Source organism: Magnolia sinica, chromosome 19, assembly GCF_029962835.1.
Source record: "Magnolia sinica isolate HGM2019 chromosome 19, MsV1, whole genome shotgun sequence".
Lineage (NCBI taxonomy): Eukaryota > Viridiplantae > Streptophyta > Magnoliopsida > Magnoliales > Magnoliaceae > Magnolia > Magnolia sinica.
Window position 1 is genome coordinate 24,947,548 of NC_080591.1, and position 11,021 is coordinate 24,958,568.

Sequence of the window (11,021 nt, forward strand, 5' to 3'; positions counted from 1 at the left end):
TACATGGAAATAAGTAATTATTACTTACTTCACCTGTTTGAAATTAGCCGGAATTATGTTTCGAAAATTGGTCCATACAAACCCTATTATTACTGATTTAAATATGTGAGCTCCACTATGATATATGTGAGTTATCCATACCATCCATCCTTTTAAAAAATACATTTTAAGGAATGAGCCTAAAAATGAGGAAAATCATAAGCTCAAGTGGAACACACCTTAGGAAACAATGATCATTAAGATTTCAATGGTTGAAAGTTGTTTTCTCCCTTAGGCCCAAATTGATGTTTATTTGTCATCCAACCTGTTCATAAGGTCACACAATCATGGATAAAATGGAAATAAAAATATTAGTTTGATCTAAAACTTATGGGATCCTCAAGAAGCTTTCAATGGTAGGAGTTCAAATCCCATTGTTTCCTGTGGTGTGGTCCACTTGATATTTGGCTTTGCCTCATTTTTTGGCTCCTACCCTAAAATGAGTTTGGCTAAAGGGATGGACGGCGTGGATAAGACACAACCATCATGGTGGGCCCCATAATTTAATATTTTTCTTGTCGAGTGATGTGAGGAGTGCTATAAATGAAAGGTGGCGTTCAACATCACCTTGGAAATCCAACCAGAAATACAAGGGTAAATAATTATTACCCCTTTACCTTGAATTACCTCTATAATTAAAAAATCAAACCTTGATGTGTGTATTTTATTCATGTGGTCCAACCATTTTGCCTACTCAGCTTAGAGCAAGAGCCCAAATGGGACGAGTATTGGCTGGTGACCACGAGGATTGGCTGGTGACCCTACAACAGCCAGCTATCTACTGAAAAGGCTCCATGACCTACCATGATGTATGTGTTTTATCCAAACCATCTATCTCTTTTTCCAGCTTGTTATAAGGCACAAGACAAAAAATGTGATAGATCTAAAGCTCAAGTGGACCACACTATGGGAAATAGTTGAGGATTGAATGCTCACCATTGAATACTTCTTGGGGCCACCACAATGTTTGTTTCCCATCCAACCTATTGATAAAGTCACGTAACTGTGGATGAAAGGAAAACACAAATATCAGCTTGATCCAAAAAATCTTGAGCCTTGGGGCAATGGGTCCAAGAAGTTTGTAATTGTATGCATTCAAGCACACTGGTCCACTTGTTTTTTGGATCTGCCCTACAATGATCAATGATCTGGTAAAACATAAACATCATGGTGAGCCCACGGAACTTTTCCATCACCATCCAATCAGAGTCCTTGGGATGCGTGTGCGCGTGTGAGAGAGAGAAGTAAATCTAATGGCACACTCTTTCTTTTGACGTTGAAACACAACACAGGAAGGGAAGTGGTGGGGTACGGGATCCCAAGGCCCAACATAGGCATCCACAGGTTTGTATTCGTTCTGTTCAAGCAGAAGCGCAGGCAAGCAGTCACCCCACCCCATTCAAGAGACCACTTCAACAACCGTCGATTCGCCAACGACAATGATCTTGGTTTCCCCGTCGCCATTGTCTATTTCAATGCTCAGAGACAAACAGTTGCAAGGAGACGTTGATTCGAACACTCCCCCCCTCACTGCATGTGCAATCTACGTTCAAAATCACTCCTGTCACTTCCTAAAATAAGCATCTAGCTTTTTAGCCATTATTGCTCAGCTCTTGAGTAGAATAACGTACAGATGAGACAGATGGTGTAGAAGACTATGTCTCTGAAGCCCCTCTCTCTCTCTCTCTCGTGTCTGTCTCGAGTATTATGGTGATTGTAAGTCTATGGTTGTAAGTTCATGTGAATCTCTCTCTCCCCCACTCGATCTCTTGAGGTTTTTATGGAGAATATTTTTGTGATTGTGATTTTGAATGTATGGGTACAAATTCATGTGAAGTTTTCAGGTTGATCTTTCTATTTTCTTGTAGAGAATGATTTTAAGACAAAAGGCAGGCTGTTGGGGACCTTTGTGGCACTTTCCTAGTCTGGACCTCTCACTTTTTCTCTGTCCTGAGTTGCGTCATTTCCTTTCTCTCTGCTCTGATGGTCACTCGTAGGCTATGGCCATCCCCATCAAAGTGAAAAAGTGATCCAATTTTCTTTTCCTGTATCTGTTTTCCTGCACATGTTAGAACCGCCCTACTCAGGGAAAAAAAATAATCGGCAACGGGTTTTATTATCTTTATGGCAATACCTCGTCTGTACACCGCACAGAGAGTCAGGTGCGCACCATAGTCTCTAAATAAACCCACTCAAAATGACCTTCTAAAAATTTGTATTCTAAAAAAGGGTTGAAAAGCTGCTTCAACATGGACTTGCAGAAGAAGCCACTTTTGAAAATTGTCCTGGATTCGTAGCAACTGGCTTCAATGGCTGAAGAAATGTTATCACTGACTCTTGGTGCTGACTGTTTCCATTAAATTCATGAACATTTTATTTACAGAAGTTTGGTGATTTCACAAATAGGTGTTAAGTGAAATTGCCACATGTAATTGGAGTATGTGACGCTGGGAAGGACATGATGAAGTAGATCACTGTCTTCCCTAGGGATAAATACTCCTAATTTACGGTGTTTTTCTGGACTCCTCACATAGATTTCTTGAATGCAAACTCCTCGCAGAGATTTCTTGGGAGGATCAATACCGATCCAATCTTCTTGTTCTTCAACTTATTGTAGGTCCTGGTCAAAAAAATTTGTGTGTAGATGGACCACCTCGAACATCTTTTATTACTAATGTTTGTGGACTTGCTCATTGTACTTGTTGTTCGAGGCATGCAACTTGGCTTGTACATCCGTATAAATGTCGATGATTTGGTCTGTCATAGGTTCTGTTGCAATGCTTATGCCCGGGAACTTCGGCAAAGGGACCAAGTCAAGTATGTGGCTGGGCACTCAACCATAAACAATCTGGAATGGGGACTTCCCTATCGAGTGGTTTACCATGTTGTTGAATGCAAACTCTGCTTGAGACAAAGAAAAATCTCACTGCTTTGATTTGTTACCTGAAATACACTAAAGGAGATTTCTCAATGTGTAATTCACAACTTCAGTCTGTCCATCGGTCTGTTGGTGGTAGGAACTATTGAACTGAAGTTGCATACCGAACTGATTCCAAAAAGTCTGCCAGAAGTGACTAATGAACTTTGAATTACGGTTAAAAGTAATGGTCTTGGGAATCCCACGTAGCCACACAACCTCTTTGAAGAATAGATTAGCAACCTGTATTGCATTGAGGGTCTTCTTATATGAGATATAGTGTATCATCTTTGAAAAATGACTTACCAACATAAACATTGAATTTATGCCATGTGTTTGTGGGAAACCAAGCACGAAGTCCATAGATAAGTCCTCCCAAGGGTCATCAAACACAAGTAACGGGGTGTAAGGCCTGTATTCTGACTCTTTCCCTATAACGCCTCGGATTTCGGGGATCGAGCACATACTCAATCTCCGATATCCCGGGAGTCACTTTCGCCCATGGGTGTGAAGTCCTCCGACATATATATATATATATATAGTTAATAAGGTAAGAACGTCCATCTAAGTACGGGTCCATAGCTGGGCAAAATATACAATTTCAAAAAATATAAAAAATGTGTCGACCCTAAAATCTCATCGGCATCCCGATGATGTCCTACATCAGCCCGTCCGACAGTTGAAAGTACGAGAACTCCTCCTACGGGTCCATGTGCGCCTCCTCCACCGCATCGGAAATCATGGTACCTGCATTTATAATACTTTCTAGTCGGTATTTTAAAACATCGTCCCAGAGTGGGAGTGAGTGATCAACTTGGTGATTTCATTAACTCTAAGTTACACATGTTATCAACTCCACAAGCACAAGTAATGATAAAGCAACTTAAACACCCAGTTCATAAATACTCTTATTAAGGCATGTGCATGTGGTCATGAGATGATACATACCCTCACAATCCAACACTCCCTCATAAGCGATTCCGATGCCACATTCGCAAATGCCAACACTCCCTCATCATGCTACCACAACACCTAAGTCACCATAGCCTAAACTAATGCGATGTGATGAATGTTCATGTTAGTCGAGTAATTAATTAAGTTTGTTCATCTAGAAAAATTGGGGAAGATGGAACACCTCCATTGAATCAATGGCCATATCTAGATCAGTAGGCCCCATGGCAGTAGTAGCGGCTTGTTCACAACCCCAAGTGTAGGGTTGAAATGTAGTAATAATCTCGGTAAGACCGAGGTCAAATCCACAGGGACTAATCTCGTGTGTATTTTGAAAGTAACTAGAATCAAAACTAGAAGAAGATCTAAATCTCAACTGGAAAATAAAGGAAGTAATTGTGAGGTATTTAATTAGAAACTTAAGAATTCAAAGGTGGGAACTATGAGTTACAGGAATCCACTTGCAGCTATTAGGATGTTTTCTTATTTGATTCAAGGAACACAATTAGAATTGGAGTCCTATCCTATCCAATTGGAAGATATATCAATAAAATCAATCTGAACTTTCATTGACCTAATTCTCAACGGATGAGAGTTGTGAGGATTGGAAGTGATTCCATCATCTAACAATGCCCTAAAGATAATAGTAAACAACAGGATATACCAATCTCACAGCCGAACATAAAAGAATTATGAAGGTTAGAAGAGATTCCATCACCCAACTATGCCTAAGGGCCAATGGTGAACAACAGGATTTACTAACTTCACAATCTTAATTCAAAAAAAAAAACTCAAAGGTATTGCACATCCATTGTAATTAGAGTCATGAAAAATCATTAAAAACTAAAAGTATTCCTTAAATATCAAATTAGAATCAAAGAAGTTCAATAAGAACAAGAATCAAATAAGAAAAATATCCCAATCACACTACAAGCTTCACCCCTTAGCCCTAGCTAAGGGATTTAGCCAACCATAAATATGATTGGATTTAAAACCCTAGAAAAAAGCATTAAAAACTAAGAAGAAAAGAAGAAGAAACTCGTGAATGACGGCTCCACCCCTTTGCTCTACTCCTCCAAACTGTAGATATCTCAAAAAGACTTAGGAAACCCATATTTATAGGCTAGTTTCCGTAAAATTACAAAATCGCCTCAAATTTACACACTTCGCGTAACTCTATTTAATGGCTTCGATGTCATCGAAGGGGTTTGAATTCGGAAGTCGCGACTTTTCTCCTTTCGCATTGCGTAAATCTCTGTGTCATCGAACCTTCCTTCGATGTCATCGAGAAGTCTTTTGATGTCATCGAAGGGTCTTCAATCCATCGAAAAAGTATCCAAAACAGTCTAGCGAGTTGCTTCAATATCTTCAATAAATTCGAGGCCATCGAACAGTCTTCGATGTCATCGAGCATCTTCTTTGAGTCATCGAACATGTCTTCGATTCATCGAGAATTGCATCCAATATGTCCTACAACCAACTTGATTTTCTTGTGAAAATTCGATGTCATCAACTTGTGTTCGATGTCATCGAACAATGGCTTCGATGTCATCGATCAGTGGTTGATGACGCAGATTGTGAAGTAAATTTTAGCAATTTGTTCTTCCGATTTTCTTCCTTCTCCACTTAGTTTTCTTGGATCTTGGGGTCTTAAAATCTTCAATCTTAGTCTCCAAAGATCCGTTCTTTACTTTGGCAATTCTTGAGCCTTAAATCCATGCTTTTAGAATTCTTTTCAATTCAAGCTCTTAAACTCACCTTGCAACAAAAACATGTATAAAATATACCATTAAACATTATCATGTTCCTAAAAGAAAGATATAAATGGAGGAAAATATGTAATATTTGAGTCTCAACACGGCTCTGTGCCTATGATCCTTGATCCGCCTGGGTTCGTCACTCCCAACTGAACTCATACGATAGCTAAGATTGTGAATGAAGTCGTTCTTGGTCATTACAGGGAGGCTCATCACCCCAACATAGGCTGACAGCACTGACACGTTATCCCATACCACCATGCTCAGCTCCTGAGACTCAGGGATCGTATCACTAATGATTAATAGTATACCTCTCAAGGGTATGGGGTACTCCAGATTCATGCAGGCGTTATCATATATGGTGGACGCACATTGTTGGTCGGCTATTAGGCTAGTTCGGTTGACTCGGGCGAACCTCGACATAATCGGCATTTGGTGCAAGCATCCCGTGTAGTCTGACTACTATCAGTTGTCCGCGTTCAGCCCAAGTCAATTGCACTATTCTAGGGTGGCTGACCCAATTAGAGCCACCCTCATGTTTTCATGGTTTGCCGACCAACCCGACTACCCAAATAGTCCCAATCAATCAAAAATACTAGTAAGTTAACCACCGCGACTACATAGAGGAGTATGAATAATAAATCAAGAAATTATACTTGATTGAGCATTTTATCGAACATACAGGTTATATCATGAAAGGCAAAATAAGTTAAGTACATACACAGGTGAGCAGGGGGAAGCATGATCAATAAATTAGGTAATCCTAATTATTTTAACATCCTTTCAAACATGCAGGCTTCATTATACAAGTTAGCAATTTACGAAAAGTAAATTGAGTCATATGAGTATGCGTAGGATAGCATGCATTCATCCATTCACAACACAAATCACTAATTGTGGCATGGGTTTGATAAATGGTAAGCTAGGGGTAATGGTCTGCACCTTGAGTTAGTTCATCAAATCCGAACTTGCTCCTAGGGCAAGGGCTCCTCGGGATGGCTTACGGATGCCCTACACCAGTACAGTTAGATCATAAGGATTCATCTATTTTCAAGACTAAAACCTCCAAAAGGAACTCGCTAATTTACCTGTAATCATCATCGGGGCAACTCTGACGATGTGGTGCGGTCGCGGCTATGTTGTTGGCTTGTAAGGATGGGGCGTGTCTCCTCCAATCAACCCCCTTCTCCCACACTTCCTCCCCCTATTTTCCTCCCACTCCCTCTATTTGTAATGAAAAATTCTTATGGGAGTGAAAGAGTAGAAATGGGGGGCTACTCATAATGTTAGAATGTGCATAAATAGCCATAGTGATTCTTTTCTTAATAAAACTATACCGGAGGAGGTTATTTTCGACCTACGGGTCCTTCCGGGGGCCCGTTGTCTTATCCACACCATGGAGAAGGTTCCTTGCTATGAGATCTGCATTTGATCACAACCATGCAGCAATCAGACACTTCAATTAGCTGTGGGGGCCCCACTTACGATTGACGATCGTCGATGATCGATCGGGGCCACAACTATACAGACATGTGCAGAAAAATATCCTTAACTCGTACCTTGAGTTTGGTTGAAACCCAATGGTTGGAAAGCCACATCTCTGCGAAAGAGTAGATAGCCCAATCCACTTAAATTTCAATTTTCTACATAGGGCATTTGCATATCCCAAGCACTCGGCCTTTGGCCCAAGTTGAGTGATCCTAGGAACTTTCTTTTTTTGCCACCCGCGATGGGCGTTGAGCCTGGTGAGACGGAAAGTTTTCTATAGTTTTGGACTTAACGGACCTACAATGCACAATTTAGCTCTATTTTGGTTCGTTGGGGTGAATCTTGGGGGAGTAGATTCCAAGGCTCCTTTCGAGTCCTAGTTATCCTTAGGGTTAGTAATGTTTGCGACGTTATCCATCCATGATTTGTAGAAGTGGTCATCTGACCCTAACTATCCTTAGTTCCTAGGTTTTATACGTTTTCCCTTTCTATTTTGTAACTCCCCGTCCATTCCGTACCATTTTTCATGCATATGTGCATGATGATCGACACCCTTAGCTAGACTTGGATTGGCCGTTCTTAGTACACACCCAACTGACCGGAACCCCAAGACCCCTAAATCTATCTCATATCGACCGGCCCATCACCGCGATCGTGGAGGTATCACCCGTGCGTCGGTATGATACTCCGTTAGTGAGATATGTCGTGAAGAATAATAAGTGTATCATGTGCGCATGGCACCATGTATTTCATTCCACACATGTGCACAACACATGTCATGCACACATGTACATGCCACACATGGGTGAGAGAATCTCTACCCATGTGTGTGATGTCACATACCCATACCTCTGCTCTCTCATGTGCATGAAAAGTCAACCTTTCTCCATGCCATACACTATGCATGACATCACCACACCATGCCATCCCATGCTCCTTTAATCCACCATTAATTACAAAGCATGAATTAAGTACCATAATCCTAGTCTAAGATAATATTAATCACATTAGCTTAACTTAACCAAAATTTTATCCATTTCTTTATAAATACCCTTCCATCCCTTAGCATTTCACCATTTTTCCATAAGAGAGAGATAGAGAGAGAGAGAGAGGAGTGATCTTGGTGGGCCATCAACTCCATCAATCCCATCCCTTCCATCCAGCTCAACCATCAATTCCATCTCAACCATCCATCTAATTCATCAACGTGAGTACACCCACTCCACTCTTAATTTATTTTCTTTTTTATTATTTGTATAATTGTTAGTGATGACAATTTAAGGATGCTGATGTGATCAATGGTGTGGATATAGAGGAGAGTACATATAGAAAGATGATAAAAAAAAATGGTGATGCTATGATAATAATGATGTGTTTAATGGTGTGGATTCATGGAAAAATACATATAACATATGAAAAGATTAATAATAAAAATAATTTATTATAGACTTTATGTGGGACCCATTGATAGTGGGCCCCATCAAAATGCTTGTATGCCATCCAAACTGTCCATGTATGGGGCCAACTCTCACACACCACAAAAAAAAATAGAAATAAAAATAAATAAATAAATGAAATATATGTGTGTGTGTGTGGGGGGGGGGGGGGGGGGGGGGGGGGGGGTGGGGGATGGACGCTGACAGCGTCCAGGAAGAGCTGCAGCAAGCAGCAGCGTGTAGGCTGCTTTTACAAAGGAAGGGGGGGGGGCTGTGGGCCCACAACACCCCCCAACATGATTGATGTATTAAATCCACGCCGTCCATTCAATTTTTCAGATCATTTTAGGCGTTGAAACGAAAAATGAAACCAATCTAGTTCTCTGGTAGGCCATACCATCAAAAATCATGTGAAGACATGATAAAACATATATAAGTACTTGCTGGGCCCAATTGAAATTTTTATGCATCTGAAACTTGGTCTGAACCCTCCACCACGTGGGACACACACAACAGATGGACTGGATCATCTTGTTGTGGGCCCCATATATGAAAAAAAAAAACAACAAAAAAAAACACAACAGTGGTGACGTTGTTCTTGCCAGCGTCTCTATTGACACTAGAAGGAGGTGGGGCCCACCACAGGCCCCACCTTGATGTATGTCGAACATCAGCACTGTGCATTTGATGGGTCCCGTTTAAAAATGGGTCACCCCCAAATTTCAGCCGTACACAGAACTCAGGCGGCCCACCCCATAAAAAAATATTAATAATAAATAATAATTACAAAAAAAGATTTGGATCAATTTGATCATGAGGTATGTGTTATATCCAAACCGTACATCCATTTGGCGAGTTTGTCTTAAGGCTTGAGAAGAAAAATAAGATAGATCTAACTATCAAGTGGGCCACGCTACAAAAGTGGCAGGGATTGAACGTAAACCATTGGAACCCTTTTTGGGTCAGAAATTTTGGAGCAGTATGAAATTTGTTTTTCCCCTTAATTCAGGTCTTTGTGACCTTATGAATAGATTGGATGGAAAATAAATGGTATGGTGGGCCCTGTAAATTGTTTAACGGTGAAATCATTATCTCCACTACTGTTTGTGGTGAGGTCCAGATAATCTTTGGATATCATTCATTTTTTTGGATGATGCTATAAAATGATCTAAAAAAAAATAGAAATAAAAATAATAAAAATAAAAATAGATGAACTGTGTATATGTAATAAATACATCTCTTTGCACCCATGTAATTTTGATCTCCTTAACTATCTGTACAACTCGAAGCTCGAGTATGTAAATCACCTGTTAGGTCCACCTAAAATTTGGATGTATCTAAAACTTGGTCTTACCCCTCAACCAAGTGGGACACACATAATGGATGGGCTGGATTTATGAACCACACCTCTGTGGGCCCAACAAATAATTATGAATATTTAAGGGAGGGTAACCCTCTCAACTTGTGTGTGGTATGACCCACTTTGATGTAGGTGTTATGCCACTTAATCCACCATGGTTATGACATGATTTATATTTAAGATCCTCATCGTTTATCTATTTTATCAACTCTTTTGACGATACATTACCAAGACTTAGGCCCATCCAATGATTAGATAGTCGTACGTTCTGAAATAATGCAAATTAAACTCTCATCATTGAAAATTCGTTATGGGCCATCCTGACGATGTATTAGATATTCAACCCATCCAGCCCATATATCGGGTTCCCTTTAGGCCATTATCCCACAGAACAGTCAATCCAACCTGAATTGGGCCGTACAATACAAGGCTGTGAGGATAAGTACTTAACTATTGAATCCAACCTAAGGCCACCATGGTGTATCTATTTAATCCATGCGGACCATCCCCTTCCTCATATCATTTTAGAACTTGGACTAAAATCAAAGCAGACCTAAGTCGTAGGTGGGTCACACACAACTCAACCTCATGGGAAATCCCCATGGACTCTACTGCATAGGACCCATTATGAATTCCATTGATATGTGAGCCCAAGAATGTTAAGGCCCATTTTGAGTGAATGCCATGTGGGCCCATTAGTGGTAGCCTTGTTTGGGCCAACCATTGGGCCTCTTCGATAAGAGTTTGTAATTTTCATGTGTGGAATGTATGACGAACTGGTATTGTAATTTTTGAAGTAATGATGATTAATCCTTTAAATGGGCTGATTGTGGACATCCCTTGATCACTTGGCACTTTGGTTAGAGTGCGGCCCCAAGTAATAGGATCATGTTACTTGTGTTTAAACCCTTAAAAACATATTTAATTATAACAAATATATAGACTCTAGTGGTGTGAGGGTGTGATATTACCTGTTTGGCCCATTGATCATGTGGGTATTTGATGTATGTATAGCCACCTAATCATAGGCAATGGTGGAGTACATGTAGTATATGTAGTCATCTAACTGTCTG